Genomic DNA, 23,670 nt, shown 5'->3' on the forward strand with positions numbered 1-23,670 from the left:
CCACAACAAGTGAGAACAGAACCCTTGTTTCATGGGTTACTGACAATGGCAGAAGTTACAAACCATTAGTGGAATGGTTGAAAAAGCTCGTTTTGTTCCCTCTCACCCCCAAGAGTTGCAAGCTTTTAGGCTAAGGACCTTCTCAGCAAGGTGCTGCTCTTATTAGCAATTAACACGGGCTTTTAATTTAAGCCTATCAGAATAATAGTCATAAATCAATTCAACTCAGAGGTCTTCAAAACCAGTTGAGTTTCTTTAAAGAATAGGGCAAAATTATATGAATTACATGCCTAAATCTGTGCACTGCAATCCAGATTTGAAGTGAAGAGAAGGTGTTATTAATCAGCCTGTGGATAAATTCTAAGCTGTAAGTTTAAAAACTGTAAACTTCTGTGTACTTAGAAAATGATAGTTTATCAAAATAGAAGTGTTCATAAATTTCATAATTGCAGAAATAAAACCCTGAGGCTGGGGTTCAGGGAGGGCTTGGATTTTGTTGTTGAGACTTTCTCAAGTTCGGTTATTTTATTGTAAAAAAATGTTGAGCATTTGATGATTTTTATGACGTTAAGAGGACCTGCAGGTACTTGTTCCTTACAGAAATGGTATCACAAATCCACAGTCAAAAAGCAGTATCTGCGATCTGAATTTGAATGCAAAATGTAATGATCAGTAATTTAGACTGTAATTTGGTCTGTGACTGAATTGCTTTATGGATTTTTATGATGTAGAAAGGAGAATATTCTGTTAAGTGGGGTATGTGTGTATTTGCAAATTAAACAAAATTTTTGAAGCCATATGTTAGAACAAGGTTTGTAATAGAGTTCATCTCTTTTGTTAGACTAATTACCATAATTGTAAAAAACTAGGAAAGCTTTTAATCTCACAGACCCTCTTTCAAGATCTGGAGAGAATTTGAGAGAAGTCGGGCCCCATTTGTGCTCAACTCCTTGTATAAGCAAAGTTAAAAATAAATCATGGAAGATACTGAATTTTGCCACTTGAAATGGGGCTCGCACAACATAGAAAAAAAGCCAAGCTGAAAAAACTGGGCCTTGCATGCGTACCTGGACCATTGCGGCAACAGCAAGACTACCCAAATGAAACTGGCTTTTGGAGGGATGAAGTTCCTTATTTCTTTTACACATATTTTCCTGCTAAGTGGAAAGACAGTATAAACCAGCATGTATGTGCTGTTTTGAAGGTGTGAGCAAGGATTGCCTTCCTCAACAATTCATAATTGATGAGATTCCATTAAGATTTAATGATTCTTTCAAAGTATCTTCAGTTTCTTTTGCCCCTTTTTTTTCTTTGTTGGCCTTTAGCAATTTGGGGGTTCTATTTTTACACTGATCTTTGAAACTCAGAGGATTGATTCCCACTTCCCCTCCCCCCCAAACTGAGCTAATGTCATTAAATGATGTTTTTGACATAATTATGTCAAGTGAGCCTTTCCATATATAAGAAAAAGTGTTATGCACTGGAAAACTAATCTATGATGTTCATTGAATAATGTGCCAACTTTTCTAAAGATCACTGGAAAAGCATGATGATTAGTCTACAGTGTATTCTTCTTTGGGAGCTCTGTTTTCTGCAAAATGTTATCCTTGAAATATTTGAGATTTGGAAAACAAAGATAACAGGAACTGTGTTCACTTCTCTACGGTTATAAACCTGATTGTACAATTCTTTCTGGGAAAACCTTTGATCAGGAGTTGGAGAGTGTCCTGCTAAATTTTTAGAAGGTTTGAAATAGCTTTTTTTTTTAATGTAAATATTACAGACCGAAATATCTGAATGTTGAAATCACTGAATTTCTGTGGGTCACTTTTTATCCATTGTTTTTGTGGCTTACGTGTTAAAGCATGCACATTAAAGCATTCTGACTATGTGTGACTGAGAAGTAGAAGTTACTGGTTGAAAGTTAGAAACACAGAAAAGTATAATAGCCAACAGTGGAAAACACGAACTTTCTTAAGCTGCATACTGACAGATACTGATGCAACAAAGTTGTAAGTAATGGTGACTGGTGACATCCCAGTGGGAAGGTACTGGCATGTAAAGGTATGTGCCGAATCATTTTAAATCTGCAGCAGATCAAAACAAGGCAGGTATAAAATGTCATTGCGGTATTGCAAAGCTGGAAGAACCTGACATTCTTGACAACAGCTGCCACTGCTGTATTAGTGTTACTGCTGAATGTCAGTCATTCTTCATTTGAAGAGGGAATGACTTACTTGGAAAATCAAAGTAACCTGCTCTTGTCCTTTGGGAAGTAATGCCACTTTTTTTCCAATTGAGTTACCACTGATTAGTAGATGGTGTATGAAACTACCACGCACAGACTTTGCCGTAGGCTGCAGAACAGGAGGATAACTCTGTGTTTAATGGTACCTTGGCACATCTGACCATTTCTTTAGGGTTTAGAGCACAGTGTTTCATTTGGATATGATCAGCTTGTGAAGGGTTAACTAAAGAGAGAAACTGTGTATCTTTCAAGAGGAAAAAATTAGAATTACTTTTTTCAGAATGTAGGATCCAGAATGTTAATGACGAAAAGATAAGGAACAGGGAAGGCTGTAACCGAATGTTCTTACAGTGAGGAATATTCCCCTGGATGACAGTGTCCTCTTTTAAGAGGAGTATTCCAACAAATGTAGCCAAAACTGTCAGGCCTTTCATAAGCCAGGCTTTCAATTGCTGGCAGAGCTCAGTTGGTGTCTAAATGAGAGCACACAGTTGATGGATTGTTTTATTGTATTCCAAAGGGAACGTGATACTGAGCTCTGAGTACCACAGGGAACGTTAGCAACCTGCTCAAGAGGAGGAAACCTGGAAACAAATGCTCTGATAGAAACCGGAATCGATGCAAAATCCAAAATTACTAATTTCTAGCTTCTGTTTTAAGTCCAAGATCATAAGCCCTTTAAGGAAAGGGCTGGGGTGAGGGGATCCTCTTTACTGTGTGCAAAATAACTTAGTGATGTTGATTCTGCTTTGTTTACTGCCCATTACTAATATTAAGAGTGTAACAGAAGGAACAGCTGACCTCATTTTTCAGCAATGATTTTGCAGTTTTTATTGCAAAATTGAAAAAAAGCTGTGTAACTACTTTTAAATATAGGGGAAAAGACATAAAACGGTAAATAGAACTAGAATCTGCGTTTCTCATTCCCACTGTCATGCAGTTTGTCCAGACTAAGGTTTAATTCACCTTTGCTCAAATTGTCAGAAGTTCATTTACTGCCACTTAAAAATCAGAAGGAAGATGGTAGCGTTCATAGCGTTGGATGGATCCTTTATGGGATTACAATTTTTATTTGTTTTGAGCCTCCACAGACAGTATAAGATCTGTCAGAGTTTCACGGTAGAGGAGCGAGGCCTTAATGTTTACATTTGTGGTCCTTTTCCTGCTGTATCATTGCAGGCTATGACTGTTAGATTTTGGTTATCAAAGGAACGGTATGGCAGTTCTCCATAACCTTTTTGTTGTTAACAATCTCATCTCTGATGGGGAACAGAAATGATGCTAGACAATCAAAGCCAGCTTTAATACACAAACAGTGGAACCACAGAAGCAAGTGGTGGTGAAATGGAACAGCTTTGGAATTTTCTGTTTCAGTGTGCAGGAGAAAAACCAGGTTTTGTACTTAACTTTGTTGTCCACCACTGAGGACTGAGTGCCTTCTCATCCCGTAGTGTCCACAGAGAAATTAGTCAGAGAAATCAGTGCAACATAAGAGGAGACAATATCAAATAATAGAAAATAGTTGTTTAATCCAGTGTCAAGCTCTCTAAGACAGGATCAACTCTATCTGACTAGAAACCCCATTTTCCAGAGGTTTATTATCCTCTTCAGGTTACTAACAGAGGCTCTCAGAGGTAATGATGAAGAAGACGAATGCCATCAATCATCCCACATTGTCTGTGTTAAACCCTCTGGTTGCTGTAAGAAGAATATTGAGCTCCTTTCTTTTTTGACTGTGAGATTCAATTCTAGCACACTTGAAATTGTAAGTTGACAATGAGTAGAGAGGAGAGCTGTCCACAAATCAGATTCTTTCTAGTTTAAATGCTATTTATTCCAAACAAAGTATCTGAAAAACAGCTGAAGTTTTGAAAGTGTCTGCAAGAAGGAGGTAACAATGGTATTTTTTCTCCCCAATTATTAAAACATTTCCAGTAGGGGATAAAAGAGAAGAGGCATCTATTACAGTACTTTCCGGAGTTCCTGGCGTTAACATTCCTCAGAAAAGTTGAGGAAGAGTCAGTCCTGTGACAGAACAGATTTTGGAAGTTTACATCTTGACATGAGTCCCTGTTTCCCACTTATGTGAAAATTGCAGACGTTTTTACCATTGCAGTTAACTCATCAGTAGCTAGGCAACCCTGAAACTTGAAGTGGGTTCCCGTGAACCCATGGGAGAAGCTTCTAGGCAAGTCTTTGAAGTCTATGAGAACCAACTTACACAAATGCATGGCTTTCACAGACCCCTTTTTCTCACTAGCTGAAGCGGGGAGACAGAGAAAACCCATGAAAGTATTCTGTACTTAAAGTGAAAATCTGTGTTGAGGGGGAAAGAGGAGGTTCCCCTTTTTAAACCAAGAGCTAAAGCTTAGTGACTTTCCAGTGCTTTTAACAAAAAGTTATATATTGCATTTAATGCCCTTAGTGCGACTTTAAAAGAAATCTTAAGAATTATCAAACTGTGTAACAAAACCCAGAATATATGTAATGTGGACTATGCATTTGTTTTTATTTCTTAGCTAAATATTGTTGTAATAGTTAACCATTAATGTTGTAAATAATAGCTAATGTTGTACTTTGTTAGCTAAATACTGTAGCTAATAGTTGTATATTAAACTCATACCCAGCATCCTAGGTGTTTAATGTTTCCATATTTTTTTAATCGTGGGCTTTTGAACACCAGAGTAGTCAAAAGGTTGAAGAATATTTTCATTAATTCACCACAGACCCTGGCAGTTCTTACATTAATAGGTACATGAAAGCATTAGCTAGAAGTTGCCCTTTTACAATCAAGTGGTAGTCACTAAAGACTTTGTGATCAATGATAATTTCTGCTTTGATAACCAAACTCTGATGAAATTGTGATTTGATCAAACCAGCAAAGCAAAGCTCTGACATCATAATTTATTTCTCTACTCTACGATTATTCTATTGCAAAAAAAAAAGTGCATATTTTCTTTCAAGAAATATATTGCATATAATAAAATTTAAAATATAGATAGAGCACAAGACTTCAATGATGAATATCCTATAAATTTCTTTATCAAGTAGCTTTGCATGTGGCGATGATGGTTTTTTTGCGTTTACCAGAATGGTTGCCTTGAAATAATATAGAAAGATTTTCTATTACTTAGACTACAGAGGTTTAGTTTGTATTGCCAAATCAAATTGAGACACAGTTGTTAATTGCTGGCCTTTTGTACCCATGTTTACATTTAATGTTCAGTCTGAATTTTCTGATGCATTATGGTAATAAAAAACGCACTGCATTTCCTCTAATAGCGGTAGCCTTTGACCCTCTTGGCATCAAGAGATAATAACAAGCAAAGTCAGTAAACAACATATGCTTGCTGCATTGTTAAGCTTGAAATTGGCATCTGGTGGTGATGGAAAAAGTATTCCAAAGCAGGATTGCCCCTGCTTTAAGATTTTATGCTATTCAGTGGCTCGCAGGAGCTGAATACCTCAGTTGGTGTTCTGTCTGAAAAAGTTTACTCTTTCCCCATCCTCTTACAGGAGGACAAAAGAAGCCAGGGAATCCTTGTGTTGGAATCCATACCATTAACAAACTGAAATACAAATTGAAAGGTGATGGCCACACAGCATAAAATGATAGGGTGTGGAGATTGCTGAGGCAAGGCTGGAACAGAGCACTCTGGGTCCAGAAGGAGTACCTGTTTTCTGATGCTTTTCAGAGCTAATTAAATGGGATTGAGCGCCTTTTTCCCAAGCTAGTATCACTAGGTGAGTATTGTGGTACTTAGTAACTATCTCACTCCCTGGTTCAGACCTGTAGTACAGCACTGCATCCCCGAAACATTGCCTTTCTGTCAGTGTTGGCATCCAGACAAACCCCATAGCTCATTCTAAGAAACTGGCTTTCAGAATAAATCATTTTGATGTTGTATTTTTGTCATAAAATAAGAGTGACTGGTAGTGGAAGAGGCCAGTACTAGGCTCTCTTAATGAGAGTTAAGGAAATGAGTGTGATCTTCATAGGCACTTGTCTCTGGTCGCTTGAAATTCCTATCTTCTCTCTGATATCATTTCATGTTCACATAAAGCAGCGAACCTTCCAGTCTCATGAGCTGTCAGAAAATCCAAATATATGTAGAAACTGTACTGAAGAAAGCATTTGTAGAAAGAGAGGACTGGAGTAGAATTTATATATTGATGATGAGGAAGAGGATTGAAGAGTGAAAGGCTTCTTTCTGAGGACTTGAAGGTGAGTGAGGACTTGAACCTTAAACCGTTAATGCAAGGAAGTGGTCAGTAGTAGTTTATTCGGAGAGGATGACAAATATTTTGAATTTATAGATTTCTTTCCACCAGCTACTTTTTTCCCTCCTATGCTCTTTAAGTAGATCACTATTTCGCAAAAAGGAGTGTAATTTTTGCCATTTCAAAATGAATACTGTAGCTGGGACTTGCAGAATAATTATTGTATTTATTATAATACATGATATGAAAACAAGAAATAAGTGAAAATGGCTTTTTTGGGGGTAAAGTATGTTAACATGGGATTGGCAGATTATCTGATTATCCTTATTCTTCAGAAAATGAAGCATGCAAGGCTCTGTGTCTTCCTCCTTGTTTGGAACATGAAGAATGGTGAAAGCAAATTTTTCAACTCAGTCTTGAAAGTCAAACAGCATAATTACAAACACATGAAAACATATTGTCATCAGTGATAAGAACTTGGGGTTCACAAAGAGATTTCAGCAGTCACGTCTTCTTCATGTTAAGCCGTAACATGAATTCCTGGTATGTAAAAGGTCAAAAGCACCTGCTGAGTGCTACTATGTAAGAAATAAGTCAAGGACGTTTCTCAAGCACAGGTATGTGTTAATCTGGGACTAAGCAAATTACATGTAGAAAAAGTTACTGTTGATAGTATGAATCAGTAATTTGAAGGCCAAGCCTCAAACAAGTAAGATATTCTGTGATCATTTATGAAAAAGTTTAAAAACTAAAAAATAGTTTAAAAGAAATGAGAACAACTTCACGGTTAAAGCACTGCCATAACAGTGCTCCACATATAAGAATCACCAAATCTCTTTCATAAAACCGTGCAGTTTCAGTTGGTGGATCTGGGGTAGATTTCTTCCAAACTTGAATCAATACAGGAAACTTATTCAGCCACCTTTGTCGCCAGCTCTCAGCTTGGTGGTTCTCTTAATCTCTAAAGCTTTCAAGCTGTTTCTTGTCTGACACCATGTATGCTATGCTGGTAGCATGTCGACATTTTTATTCTCTCAACTGCAAAGGAACGTAAAAATTATATGAGAGAAAGAAAGAAGCTGTTATGAGCACCTGACCTAGATTTGAATCCTTTTTACAGCAAAATGGTTCATGGTAAGTTTGAATATATCCTGCATTTTCTGGGCTTTGTAAACCTGCTGTGGAATCACTTCTGGATAGACTGCTAAGCCTATGTATTAACTGATTCCTTGTAATCTCTATTAGCTTGAAGCAAAGCGAAAAAATCCTAATGGTGCCACTGAATACTCATTTTCTCTCTTTCTCCTGCTTATTTCTTTCAGACTGTGCCACTCTGAAGTACTACAGCAAATGTTTATTAGTCTGTGCATTTCTTAAATGGTATGGTCACACCTTGGTGAGTAGTTTGTTGTATGAGAGCAATGGGGTACATAGCTTTATTTTTTTTTTTGGTGCTTCAGTGGTAGGACTGTTTCCTCAAAAATCTTCATTTTCTGGTTTACCTCTGAGGAATGTAGGAGCATAAATGATTACCTCTTGTTCCTTAGATTTTTGTAAATTTTATAACGGTGTTGAACAAAATCCTGTTTTCATGTATCCATATAGCCACAGGAAATTGATCTACGTTATATTAAGAATATATGCATTACATATGAAGTTAATGTGTTCTTAGTTTTCTACCTTTTCTTTAAAAGGGTAATGTCTCTTGCCGGTCTTCACTCAAAAGAAAAACTAAGGTGTAAGAAATTCTGAGATACAGGTACATTAGGGTTTCTTTGGTTTGCTTGCTGTGTGTTGTTTTGTTTCGTTTTCTCCTTCCCAGTGTGTTTCTACAGCTGTCCCGTTTGGGGACGATGGTGAAAGGATTAAGACAGTATATCTAAATGGCAGTTAATGAAAGCTTTTTGTGCTAACACTTAAAAAACCCAAACAAAACAAAACCCAAAACCTAAAAGGTGCCTCAAGGGGCAGAATTCTTGCACCTATTTAACACAAATTACACCTTTATCTTGCAAAAATTTGATAGATTCCTTTTTCTACAAGAATTCACAGTGTTATACAACCGAACAAGAGAGTAACATAAATACTGTTCCAGTTGCCACTGTTGTGTATAGCACATGATTATGTGGAGGGACTATGTCAAAACTGAAATGCCAAGAAATATTGTCGTGTTTAAAATTTCAGAAGGCACCTTATTCCTAGTGGTAACAATGTGATGCTTAAAAGAATTCCGGTTGCTTGTACTTCTGCACTCAGCTTTCGCATTCAGAGGTTTTGTTAGGTGGTTTCAGTGCTTGGTTTTCTTTCACAGCAATCATTGTGCAGTATTCACAGGTGATGAAAATAAGTTACTTGTGTAAAAGGAAAAATAACTTTGTTGATGTTATAAAGTCTGTTTTGTTTGGATCATGTTTTCTCAAACGTGTTTTAAGTTATTGAAGTGCAGATTGCTTGCTCTGTCAACTGAAGCTTCCATTGAAAAGGGGATCTGATCATATCTGAAATGTGGATTTGAAAAGTATGTAGTAAATAAAGGCTGGAACTGAATATTGAACAAGGAGTTGAGGATTCATGGAAGGAAAATCCATTGGCGATTTCTAAGAGAGTGGTCTCTCTGGTTCACAAAGCTTTTGAGATCTCATGGATCACTGAATGCTGGCAGTATTGCCCTTACGCTTTTCTTGGCAACTGCTCTTAGTCCCTCTCGCGGTACTGGGTTACAACAGCTTTTAGTAGATAAGGCTGTTCTTATTTGTACCCTGCATGCTTTGAACAAAAAGAGGCTAGATCTGGAGGAAAAATTATTGTATAAAGATTGTATCATAACCTGTGGAGGTGCATGTATGTACATGAATGAAGTCCTTCACTTAATGCAACGGCAGCAACCTCAAGATGGTTCACATCTCTTCTGCCTGGGAGGACCTGATGGCACACGTACCAAAATTACTATCTTTTAATACTGTTTTAACAGGGTGATTCTCTAAAAAGTTACAGCTGATTACTAACACAGCAGTATTTTTGCAGCCTCCTGGAAGGGACATAGCAATGACATAAAGTGAATGGCCAGTGTTTCAGCAGTTTTATTTCTGTTCTGCCCAGGAGAACAGGTTATAAATATGCATCAAGAGTCAGTATTTCTTTCCTGTTTAGACTGCAATAATTAATTTTATACGTTTTTCTCCATTTTAATGGCTCACATTTTCTCTTATCCACCAAGTTCAGAGGCTTTGGCCTAGCAAATCTTCCAGGAGCTTTTATTTTTAGAGTTGCCAAATCTGGAAACTACTCATGACTCTGGGAAATGTTGTCTGTGTATTTATAATCCCCAAACTATAGGGAATTTATTGTCCTTCAGCAAGCTTTTCAGTAAGCCTCCTATGTAATTTTGGAATATGATACCGGTTACTTAGGGAATCTTTTACATTTGGCAGGAGCAGTACAGCTTGCGCTTTGAACATTAAAACAGCCTTCATGGGTTTGGACAGTCTTTCTTCACTGTTGATATTCTTTGTGAACAGGTATCCAAAGCAAAGATTTTTTTTTTTCTTTCTTCCTTCCTTCATATTAGACATGGCGTGTTTAAATTACAGAATAAAATTACGATAGTGGTCGTATTGTATACTATGCTATATTAGTAGGATAGCTTTCAGGATCGGTATGTTCATTTTAAGCAGCAGAAATATTACCTTAAACTCCCAGGGAAGCTCATATCAGGGATCCATACAGGCCAAACAAAAGATTGTCATGACCCTTTCCAAGCAATGTTCACCACTGTAGGTTTCAGTTTTTTGGTTGGGTTTTGTTGTTTGTTTCTTTCTTGTTTGTTGGTTGGTTTGTTTGGGTTGTTTGTTTGTTTGTTTGTTTTTACAGTTTGGCAAGGCAATTCTGTAGAGGCTTTCAAATTTGTTCCTGTTAGGGAAGATGTTGATGATGGAGGATGGTTATCTCCTCTATGCAGTTCTACTTGTTTTAATTCAATATAAGTTGTTCTTTGCTCCTGTAATCAAGGGCATCTCCGGCTACACACATTCTGGCTTTGCCTTCCCTCCCTTGCTACCTTTTCTCCTTTGTACCTTATTTCCCTTCCACTTTGTACAGATACAAGCATATGCCCATGGTCTAATAAATTTGATGGCAATCTGTCAATGATCAATACTGCTGTGGGTTGAAACCAGGTAGCTCTGGATATAGTGTCAGACTTTGTTTTAATTTGATACGGTATTTCTATTTCAAGAATTCATCTGTGCATTCAAATCCTATCAATAAGACTTAGACTTACGCTTAATGCTAAAGAGGTTTCCTGTATCAGTGCTATAGGCAATAAAATACCTGAGCACATTAATAAGTTTATTTTAACTGGCTTTTGAATTACTTGATGAACTCTCTACAGAAGGTGTGTAACGTTACACGAAAATGCTCGGAATACTCAAACTCTTATTATTATTATTGAATCTCAAACTATCACTAACTCCTATAGAGAAAGAGCATGTCTCTGATAGTGCAAACAGGAGTCTTCAAAAATTTCAGAAAGTTCTGGAAAATGTAGGTACTTGACTGTGCCATTGAACACTTAGATAAACTTAACTTTTTGGTATTGACTGAAGTGAATGTAAGATAAATGGGGGGGTTTGACTCTGCCACTGTAAGATCCAGTATTATATACAAACTTGCTGTGCTGAGGGATCACAATGTTTAGAATTCTTGGGTTTTAGTTTGATAAGGAAGCTGGTAGAGAAGAATGGAGATACTAATAATTATCAAGCTGTGATGAAAACTTGCCTTTCCAAAGAAAACTTTTCCTTTCCTTGCCTTTTGTTGTGTCTTATTGTATAGTGACTTCATGAAGTAAGTGCGTGCTTATGAAAGGTAGGCCAATCCACATTTAAAAGCAATTCTCCTTTAAGTAACAGATTCATTACATATCAAATTGCTATCAGCTACAGGCAGGAAGGAGATAAAGCAGGAAGAGAACATTTCCATGCAGATCACTGCCTAACTCATCTGCTTGATCCTGCAAACTTGTGCAATTAATTTGAGTGAATACCTTGAAACAGTTTATTGGTTCTATACCAGTTTTAAGTACACATATATTGCCTCTTGATTTTGAGTCATGAGTAAATGCATTGAATTCATTGGAGGTGCTGCTGATGAATCAAGTACCAAAACATTGTTAGGGCAGAAGCGTTTGCTTTTAAAATATATAAGCAACTAGCCATAATTGTTTCCAAACTGCATAGGTTCTATCATCTGACTATTTCTGTTCAACTGATTATTTAATTAAGAATTGAATACTATTTGTAGAAAATAACTTGAGAAATTATAATATTTAGCAATAATACTTTAATTAGTAAAATCTGTGTTCTTGAGAATAATTATTTAACATTTTGAGTTTAATTAACAGTAATATTCTGCCTTTTATGCTACAATAATTAATACATTACTAATTCTGTTGGCACAGACAGAAGAAACTAATTACTTTAAATTTTTATGCCTATAAAAAGATGGCATTCATTAAGGTTACCATTAGAATAATTTTTACAGGATTTTGGGTAACTAATATTCTAGTTTATTTTCCTTGTTTAAAAAAAATTATAAAAGGATAATAAATTTCTAAGAAGTTGCATACAGAAAAATTACATACCTTAATGCAAGTATGTTATAAATGAAAATCCTATTTTTGATTTTATTCCAAAATCTTGCATTTTGCAGTTTTCAATATGTGGTGTTTGGCCAGTATAGCTTTTACTGTCAAAGTTATAAGCAGGATTCCTCACTGTTAAAATTATCAGTTTACCATGGTGAATTATGCACCTGTAGATAAGAGGACATAACAGAATTTCAGAAACAGCATAGTTTATCTTAAAATTTTTAATATATTTTTGCTCTATTATGTTTGATTAGTTTATGTTACTAATGTGTGCATAGGTGCAAAGTACTTTCTGGCAATAACTGTAAGGTTGGATGATGTAATACTCATCTGTGAATCAGTACGCCGATGTTAGTGTAGGCATAGGAGTAAAATCCTAAAAGATTTTTATGTAAACTTACACTAATGTGTGGCCTGAGATATCGCTGCCTTGGGACGCCTGACTTCCTGACCGTAGAGAGTCAGGGTACCTAGTCGTGCCTGGAATGATGGAGTGAAGAGGCAATGTGGAGAATTTGGGGGCCTGCAGATTAGGAGCTCTGTTTTAATGATACTGAGCTCGACTTGATACTGAGAGTGATGAAAGGCCTCAGTGAGGGGAAGGCACTCTTTGAGGAATTTATTCTCCAGGACTTTCTGCAGCATCTCCTGTTGGGCAACTTGAAGCTTCCACATGGTGGGAGAGGAAATGGTGTAATGTTTGTTAGACATGTTAGGGAATATGCCACTAAAAATCAGGATCTGTTTGTTGTGATCTAGCAGATGAAAAGAACGTCCAGTGAATCTGTTTATACAGATGCTATGCTATGCACAAAATACTAGCAGAAATTAATGTAAACTTTGTACAGTCCTACTTCTCTTTCTCTCCTTTAAGGTTTCTGAGCTCAAAAGAAACATTGAAAATTGATTTTTGTGATGAACTAATGATATGGCAATATAAGAGAGAGGGCTCTGCTGGAGTTCAAAGAATCACAGAGTACTTGACATTGGAAGGGACTTAACCTGGATGGTAGCCCAGTGCTCACTAGTTTAAAGTAATGAGCACTTTTATGATCTGTAGGCTGTTGAGGTTTTTTTTTAGATCCACTCCATCAAGTGGAGGAATATAAGCAAAGGAATACAGTTCTATCTCCACATAATGCTGACATTTTATTCTTTAATTATGCTGGAGCAGAAGGGGTCAATGGATTCTCACTAGGACTGTTAGGCACTTTATAACAGCAAGACAGTCAGCCTGTAAGGTTTGCTATTTTTAACCTTTAAACAGGCAGCTGTAGGTGAAATGACATCATTTTCCCATTTCTCTCTCATTTCAATCCTAATTTTATCAAGCAGCACGCATTTCAACTGATACGGAGCTGCAGTACTGATGTAGTGGTTTAATGCATTAACCTCTTCCTCAGAAACTTGTGCGCGTGTTCAGTTTCTCAGGTAATACCAGTTTTGCTAATCTTCATCCTTTGTCCAAAAAGATTTTGTGTGTGTGTGTATTCACACACACACACATAAATGAAAAATAAATGCCTCCACAGTTTTCAGCACAATTTATATGATTAGATCTTCTATTAAGTTTAGAGCTTTGAAAAGGCAAGGAAGTGCAGATTAAGACCGAGGTACATTAACATGGCTGTGTGTGATCCATTTCTACCTTACTTACCTGTTGCTGTTTTGCATTTAATTTCAGGCTTCCCTTTTCAGGGTCCTACTCTTTCATTTTTGCCTTATAATCATCCATTCATTGGATAGCTTGTTTGCAAAAGTCCCTTTTCCTCTCAATTTCAACTCAACTAAGAAGAAAGACACTTAAAATCTTAGTGGAGATTGTGATAACTTATCTCCTGCTCTCAACACGTCTGACACTCTAGAGGAAAAGTTTTGGTAGCACAGATCTTTCTAGTACCTGAGAAAGATTTTGCTCATTTCAGCATGCTGGGTTTGATGTCTGTAAGTGGAACAACTTTAAGATATTAATTGAAGAAAGTTCAGGAAACTTATTAAAGTACTTCAGGTATCAAAGCGGTTTTAAGTGATTAAATATTTTAAAGCGTGATATGGGGACAAGGTAGGTGAGAGAGACTCTTTCTCTTAGACCCCCAAAGCCAGCTGCCCTTTCGTTTGCTGCTTTCCATCACAGGGGTGCTGGAATATATCCTTGAGGAGATTCCTACTTCTGGTATGCCTGACTGTGTCCAGGTGCCGTAGGCTGGCTGGACTTGCTCAGCGTGAAAGCCTTTGTGTTAGAAGCCTTTAGTACAACACATTACTGATGTCTATTTCAGCATTTTAAAAAATTTTTCTTTTAGTGTGACTGAGCGAGGCTGAAAAGTTATCATCACAATTGGAATTAAAACCAAATTATGAAATAGAAAAAATTTCAGTTTTGCAGGCTATTGAGTTTTGTAGGCACTGCCAGGCCTCTGGAGACACCAGGCAACTGTCACAGGCTTGCAAAGTAGTGAGCTGGAAGAGTCACCGCTGGCACGGGTGTCGTTAGGTAATGTTACCACGAGTCTGATGCAGAGTTCGAGTCTTTTTGGTCAGTAAGAACAGGAGGTGTGCCGTAGATAGTTGTACATTGATTAATAGCAATGCTCTATGCATGTTTAAAAATTCATGTCTGGGTCTCCAGAGTGCATGGCACATGTTATGGGTGGGATCTTATACTGCTTTTATTTTAACAGGCTCCTAATGTAGACGTTAGGTAGAAATCTGTCACTCTGTGTTATAACTGCTAATCAATAAAACATTCCCGAGACTTTTCTTGTTGACATAGGGATTAAAGAGCTTTACTAACTGAGCCAATAGAAATACTAATGAGTTTGTTACCTTTTAGAGAAATGGGATTGTTTGATTACGTGACTAGAAGTCACCATTGCTGTGAATGGTTTTATGGAGGCTAATGAGTAACGTTTTGCTAACATTAGTCAAGTTTATTTTTTTATGAAATTCTGGCAGGGGGGTTGTTTTGGGGGGTTTCTTGGTTATTGGTGTTTTGGGGGGTTTATTTGTTTTGTTTTGGTTTTGTTACTTGCTCTAGTCTTTACTAAACAGCCATGAATGGACTTGAACAAAAAAACCTGCACATATTAAAAAGAGTTTTTCTGTCTTACTTCATATTTAGCTGTTAGCGATGGGAAAACTCCTTTTTAATTTACTCATATTCTTGGTATATCTACAAATATACCTAATTATTATTATTTCTAATTATCTCCAAGTATCTGTAGATAATTTTGTATTATATAATACAAAATTTTGTATTATTATAATTATTGTATAATTTAAAACTTCACTGTCCTCAAAGCATCTGGGGAGAACCAGCTTTGTTGAACTGAATTCTGCTATAATCTGTATTATACAGGAGTAAAAAACAAGGCAACAGGAATGGTGATGGAACCTTCTGTTGTTCATGAAGTATGTCAACTTAGAAGGGTATTATACTTTCTTCTTACCTTGAATAACTGCTAATATCCAGCCATCGCTTGATTTTTGTGATTATAATAGAAGATATACCATGTGGTGTTACCATTTGAAAAGATTTTGGTACTGTACTTTGGTACTTTTCCTTTTGACTCGATTGTTTACAACAAATCTGTTAATTTCACCTTTTCTGGCGTAATCCTAAGGGATATCTGAATTCTAGAGTATGTACCCATTTCTAAATTCTGTTCCTTTTACTAATATGGACTGTTCACATACAGAAATCAAAGCCCGTGTCTGAACATGCGATATCTTTTGCTCATAATGCTTTACATATCGAACTGTGTATGGTAGTTTTGGCTGTTAAACGTGACATATACCATCTTACAGTTTCTTTAGTGAAATGTCAAGAAAAAGAAAAAAGCAGGGGTGTTTGCGTTGAACTACTTCCAGGAAGTACACTTTGTTCCTTGACAGGCATTTCTAATGGGATGGCCAGATAGATTTATATTGCTACACTATAGAATGGAATTTCTAAGTCTTCATTATCTGAAGAGAACTGTGATTCATGCGAGCAATTCATGGAGAATGGTAAAGCAGGGGAGAGGAATGAGCTCTTAAATTGCTGATGGCTCTTCAGTGCTCTACTTATTACATAGAAATATACTTCTGTACTTTCTTTTGACGTCAAATTCTGCAGGTCTGTAAACAGTCAATAGCCACAGGTCTGTCTGTTTGGAAAGCAGATTTTGGTATCTCTCTAAATGCTTTTTGGTTTGATATGTTATATGTTTGTTCAATATTTGTCTTCCAGCAGTAGCAAATAATATAAAAGTGCTTTGGAAATTAAACAAAATCGTATCATGATTCTCTCACCTTTTGGTGGGGATTCAGTTATGCATGAATTGGTAGAATTAAAATTAATAGTCATGTCACTCCTTTTCACTGTCTTGCCTACCCTTCTGCATACTCAGAACCTCTGATAGTAAAAATTTTAACATCCTTTGCCATTTATTTAGATGCTATCAGGGATTTCAAAGGATTTAGGACTGGCATTGCTACCTCACCATGCCCATTAAATGCGTCCTTTCACGTAGCAGAATTAATGCATACTATTGTCTCTGTAACTAACATAAAACAAGCCAAAATATCATCAGGAATTTAGTATTGTTATAAACTTCAGCTTATGTATAAGCTAAACATTTGTATAAACTGTTGAAATATCTGCTTTCTGCAGTTGCATGGATGGTTAAGAATTTAGTGTTAATATGTTTTTTTTATAGAGAGCATTTCATTGTGATAAGAGTCACTTACCACTGGATGGCACTATTTAATAAATTATATCAGAGGAAGTTGATTGCTACAATATACAAACTTTAGATTTAGAGGACATCGTAGACGTGACATTTAAAATTGCTAAATACATTCTGTCTCTCTTTTTTTTTTTAATGGAGAGCACAAAACATGTCGGTCCAGTGAGCACACAAAATGATCAGTGAGGCCACCTTAGCAGCACGTGTTTTATATGAAACTAGGTAACTGTAGTATCATAGGTCTGCCAACTAATGCATTTTATATATTATTGAAGTTCTGATCCTGACCTCTTCAAAAGCATAGGTTTTCAAATGCATGAATGTTCCTTCTTTTTCTTCCGTCAGGAGAAACGGATTTTAGTACAGTCTTGATGATGATACATGGTGTTGAGGTCTGTTTCTATTTTGTTATTCCTTAATATAAAATGTCAGCAGTTTACCATTCAGTAAGTTATCAGGGTTTTTTCTTTTTTCTTATGCAGGACTTTAACAGAAAAGCTGGTGTACAAACTTGGGCAATTCGCAGAAGAGATTCCAGATAAAAATGGAATGAAATCCGTTTCATTTGCTAGAAGGTAAGAATGCTGAAATGGTTTTTTCCAGTTTTTGAAAGATGACTGAGGAGGAACTTACACCGTAAATAGGCAAGCCTGAACTTCATGTCTAAAAAGAAAATGAATGTTTTAAAGAATTCATTTAAGGACATGTCAAGCTTCATTGACAGGCAGTCAAGAAATAAAATTTCAGTAAGGGAATTAAAGAAAGGCAACTATCCCAGAATACTAATACAGCAGGGATGTGCTGAAATACAGGGCGCATGATGATAGTATAGGCTCTGCTTTCCTTTCCTGCCCAGTTGGTGTGGTGGACGCACAATTTCTGCTGACAGATGTTAAGCATCTAGATAGAAACAATGGCTTCTGTTTTCAGAGAGTGGTGCTGAAGTTAAAAATAATCAGGATATTATTATTATTATTGTGTTTTGCTGTTAATATTTACCACTTTCACTATGCTGAGTATCAGGTGATCACACTGTAAGCTCTGTATCTATAACAACAGCATCTTTCCCTGGAGCTGTGAGTTTTGTGGAGAACCTGTACTGAACCTGTACAGTGCTATCTTCCGTGGATTCAGTACATTGTGCATAGTACCAATTGTGCTCTTCAGTGCAAGGGAAAGTAACAACAAATCGTGGAAAATGTTTACTGAACTAAAACTAAACTTCAGCCTTTTTATTTTCTGTTTCATGAGCATTTAAAGGGATTTAGACTAGCATGCAGCACTAGCGGCGGCGAGGGAAACTCTATTCTTTAATAGCTCTACCACTGCACGTGTGGTATGTCACTTTTAAAAGGAAGAAGAGGTTTCACTTCTGATTTTAGTGGGAAACAACAAGCCAGTGATTAGCTGTACAGTCAAGATTTGAAGATTGAAGGCAACATCCATGAAGTATTTCTCATAAAGTATTACATCTTTTGATCCAGGCGGCTTCCCTTTCTTTCCCATGGCACAGTCCTCATTTTTACTCTCTCTGAATTGGAGAGTTGATTTTTAACGCTTGCCAGATAGTAGTAATAATTCCAACAAGATAACACAATGCCAACCAAAGTTGTAACTTTTCTTTAGAAGCTGAAGAACAGTTGATTACCAGTGCACAGATGTCCTCGTTTCGTCAGGGATAGAGTTAATTTCCTTCCCAGCAGCTGGTACAGTGCTGTGTTTTGGATTTAGGATGAGAACAAAGTTGATAATGCACCGATGTTTTAGTTGTTGCTAGGTAGTGCTTACACTGGCCAAGGACTTTTTGGTTTCCCATGCTCTACCGACTGAGCAGGCTGGAGGTGCACAAGAAGCTGGGAGGGGGCACAGCCAAACTGGCCAAAGGGACATTCCATCCCATGGGACGTCATGCTCAGTACAGAAACTGGGGAAGGCTGGCCGGGGGGGCCGCTGCTCGGGGACTGGCTGGGCATCGGTCGGCGGGTGGTGAGCAATTGCACTGTGCATCACTTGCTTTGTGTATTATTATTATTATTATTATTATTATTATTATTATTATTATTATTATTATTATTTCAATTATTAAACTGTTTTTATCTCAACCCAGGAGTTTTTCTCACTTGTGCTCTTCAATTCTCTCCCCCATCCCACCGGGGGGGGGTGGGGGAAGTGAGCGAGCGGCTGCGTGGTGCTCAGTTGCCGACTGAGGTTAAACCACAACAACAGAAAACAGTCTTAAGTCCTAGCAGATTTTAAAGAAAGTACTAAGAAAAAAAAAAATATCAGCACTCAAAAGTGAAAGTGTCAGCTAAAATGGTTCCAAGATTATTGTACTTACTGGCCTGCCTTGTTTTACTTTTCTAATCCATACAGAATGAGCTTGATTCTCTCCTTGGCAACAACTTCTGCATTTAAGAGGTTGTGTTCTGGATGTGACACAATGAGTAGAGTACCCCTATAGAGAAATTATGTTATCAACTCTGTGAAATAACTATTGGCATGTACGTTTCCATTGTCTGCAGCTAATGGGAGTACGGTCATTCAAACTGGGAGTGAAGAATAAATAGTATCTAACATGTTGTAGTAAAGAAATGAGACTCAGAGCTGGCTTGGTTTTCATCATTGCGTAATGTTGCTTACTTAATCTCAGAACGGGCTGCACTGTTTTCTTTATACAACTTCTTGCCTTCCGATTTCAGAACCTGGAACAATAAAACAGTTGACCTTTAAAAAGCAAAAAGCAGTTCACCAAGCATCTGTTATGAGACGGAAGGCTTTTGGACTCTAGATCTACAGTGAAGTCAATTTTCTTGTTATCAAACCACTGATACATTTAGAGTGCGGGCTACTTCTATCATCTGATATTTTGAGATCAGTTTGAGAGGTATCGTGGCCTGCTAAATCTGTATGTTATTTCTGATAAAGTGAGCTTCAACTCCATATTTCAATTTCTTCTTTTAACCTCTGCTAAGTCTGTTTGGATGGGGGGAGGAAAAAGTCTTTGCTCAAACACCAAACAAGCTTACCGTATGTTTATTCAGCACTTAGTCTAGGGAATTTCAGCCTCAGCTGGAGCCTCTCTGTGCTTCCATGACATAGCTCGTTGAATGTTCATTAAAATTAGGAGAAAAATATATTAATGTTTGTTTACAATGAAGAAAGAAAATGAAACAATTGGTGTTTAATGAGGATAACAAAGTGGAGCTGCCTTAGCCAGAAATACAGGTTTAGAAAGACTTACTACAGAATACCTGTAGCTCTCTGAAGAGTGCGAGTTGATCCTTTCTTCAAAATAAGGAGAAATTGAAGTACACTCTCATTCCAAGAGAGCTGTCAAATAGAGCTATTCCTTGGAAATACCTTGTGGAGAGAGGCTTGATACTAAGTGACGTGGGTATCTAATTTATAAATCCTTGCAGCGTCAAGGACTTGAGTACCACGAACTGCTTAATTTAGGCTGGAATTTAAAATGTGTTTGGGAAAAACTTCACATCTCAGGAAAAATGCAGGCACTACTGGAATTGGAATTTGAGGAGGTCTTACACATCTAAAACTTGGGTTTAAGTTAATGTAAGTTTTTCCATTGTGAACCCTATTTTCTAACTTTTTTTCCTAAATGTTTTTGTTGGGTAAGCAGCTACTACCCCATGTGTAGCCACTGTTTCATAACACATTTATCATTGTATGTTACAAATCTGTTATGGTTAAGTGAAGGCTAAGATTTTTATAGAATATGGTTCTTAAAAATGGCATAAGGTCCTAATAATATATCCCTTTCTACATAAACTATGGTTAGTCTTGCTAGTTGTTAGAAACTGCTTCTCAAAGACTGCCATAAGTTAGCAGAATTTAGAAGATAATGTAATATAAATAGTTCTTCTAAACTATTTTGTACTAGGATGTAGCAAATGTTAGATTCTGAAGTCATATTATCCAATACTAATTCAGCCTAGAAGTATTGTTCAAATCTTAAATGCTAATAATGATGGCTTTGTGACTTGCTTTATAAAAATTTCCGATAATTCTATAGAAATTGGCTGTGATTTGTAACTTGGGTGAACAAACATGTATCTTTCTAATCTCTCCTGCTTCTGGCTGTTCAAAGGCAGTCTGTCAGTTCATCTCTTGTGGATAGAAATGTAACTAATTCAGCTTATTTAAGTTTTGAGTTAAAATATTGCAAAACATAAAGGATTCTCAAGTTTATTGGACCTACAGAAGCTTCCTTAGAACTGACTAAAGGCAAAAATGTAAAATCTCCACTTCAGGCTCCATTATAAATTCCCGTGTTTAAAAAGTGTAGTTGACTGAAGTAGGAGTGGGTTTCCGTAAAGGAGATACATGGGTGCTCTGTCCCAATTCATAATGGATTTACTTTAGAATGATCATCTTGGGTAGACTTTTGTGGTATCTACAGGACAGAAAAACAAATTATCTAGGTTCTGCTTCACCACACCATTACCATAATTTCCTGCATCCATTCTTACACGATTGTAGCTAATTTAATCTAGGTAACTTAATATGTTACGAAGCGTTCTTCTACCCAGAGAGCCCCATAAATTCTATCTATTTTTTGACTCATCTTTGATTCCATTTCCATTATTCATTCATTAGATATCTAAGGTCATAATTCTATATGGAAAGGTACACACTCTTACGCAAAGCATTGCGGGGTGAGATTAAGTTTGAAGCACTTCATGATAAGAGAGTATTTTTATGTATGCCAAATAGAACTATAGGATATTTGGGACTTTCTTGGTTGCTCTCTACAGATTTTTCTAAGCAAAGAGAAGGAATAATTCCCATGTGTATGTATATTTATTTCTCTGACTTTAAATAGCAGCTTTAATGTTCAAGTTTGGTAGAGACATATGAGTATTTAAGGGTTATTTCTCCTGTGAGTTTCTTCTCTGGAAGTACTCTGTTACAACTGAGGATGGTAAAAGCTCTGTACAGTCCTCAGTGCTACTTAGACTATGAAGTGGCAGTAAAAGAAGCTCAGCTGTGAACACTTTACCCACACTGTATAAACTATTTATCTGACCTACAGCTGGTGAATATTCTTGCGCACTGCAGGGGATCGATAGTGCCAGCCTACAGACCCTGCAAGCACCATTTCCACCTGCAGCACCGCTGCAGAATGTAATGAAGACATTACACATTAAGGAAAAGATTATACCCTGGGGCAAGAAAGCGGTGAAACAATCACTGTAGGAGTGTTTTGGTTTTGTTTTGTATTTTAAGTGGTGGGTTTGTTCTATTAATTAGTTGGAACACTTAGCTTTTAAATTTCCATTGCAGAAATACCACCATGATTAGCACAGGAGAAGGGAAATAGGTTAGCTAGATTACATTGTTTAAAACAAAACAAAACAAAAACAACCAAGACAGAACTGGGTGACACCTTTCCAAATCATGTCACTTGGTTTCACTCCAGGTTTGACATAATCCCTTCAACCATTCATTCTCATCCTCAAGTTATACAAAATAATGTTTATTACAATTACATCGTAATCTATTTGATTTTTTTTTTAATGCGAATAAACTTTTTAGCTGATATCTTAGTTAAGCGGGTGGCTGGATGAAAACTGCATATTCTGCATGCTTTCAGACAGTTTTAAAAATAACGGCTTCCCTTTCAAAGTTACAGCAGCCTTCCTCTGAGACTCTTCTTGGGATGTTAAGTGTTAAGGAATTAATGAAAATGATACATCAATAAATACTTTGAAGGGTTTTTTTTATACTTATCTAGTTATGTAGAAAACATTGGAAAACAACGGTAATACGAGCATATTCTAAAGAGATGAGTAAAAAATGAAACTAAAAGTAAAAAATAAATAGCTCTATGATTACAATCTTAATACCAAATTATGTTGCAACTACCGTTTTCCTTCATGAAACTTGATAGCGAGACTCCTGTTGCAGCTTCTTAGGCCACTATAAAATGTTGTATTTTATGATAAATACTGAAGGGAGAAGCTTTGTAGAATTACCTATGTTAGTGCTGCAAATAACATAATCAAAGTAGGTGTATATTTGCTGTCTTTACTTTTTTAGAGCACCAATGTAGAACAAATAAAGTTTTGTCGAATGGTGTCACTGAGACACGTAAAATGCTTCTATAAAATGTGCTGCTTCTACAAATGACGGTTTTTTTTCCTTGTTGCTATTATCAAAAAACAGCTTCCCTGATTAGCCATATCCCTCATCTAGTTGCAGTTGTCATACAGGTTTGTTTGGAGTACTAATGGAGAACTTCGCTTACTAAAAGTAGTTTTGAATTAGGAGATTTTCAACTTGGTGGTATTAGGATGGAAGACCTCAATTACTTGTAACTATTCGATGAGGTGAAATAGTACTTTTGCCACCTCTTGACGTAGTAGAAGATTGTATTACTTTTTGGGTTACATTTACACGTTTCAGGCTGCTGCGAGCCTGAGGGTTTCACCTGCATCTGCTCAGAACTTGTTAGAAGTCAGCTTGTTAGGTGGCACTACAAGGTGTCAGGGGTCAGACGTGATCTTCGTTAGTCTGGAGCATGCCAACGAGCTTTCTGGTAAACATTTGATTTTCTTAAACAATTTTATCACATATAGGCCTCTTATTACTAGCTCACAAAGCCACACGTTCAGTTAACTACAGATATACCTCTTACTAGTTACCTAGGAGAAATGTACTATGTTTCTGGGTATACAGACAACCTGGAAATAATTTTGAGGAAGTAGAACACCTTGATCTGAGAAATTTGTCTTGAAATCATTCTTAATCAGAATCATTGTAAAGAAACATTAAATTCTTTCAAATATTTTTAATATTTGCATAAT

The sequence above is a fragment of the Aptenodytes patagonicus genome, chromosome 9 (genome assembly GCF_965638725.1).
Source record: "Aptenodytes patagonicus chromosome 9, bAptPat1.pri.cur, whole genome shotgun sequence".
Classification (NCBI taxonomy): domain Eukaryota; kingdom Metazoa; phylum Chordata; class Aves; order Sphenisciformes; family Spheniscidae; genus Aptenodytes; species Aptenodytes patagonicus.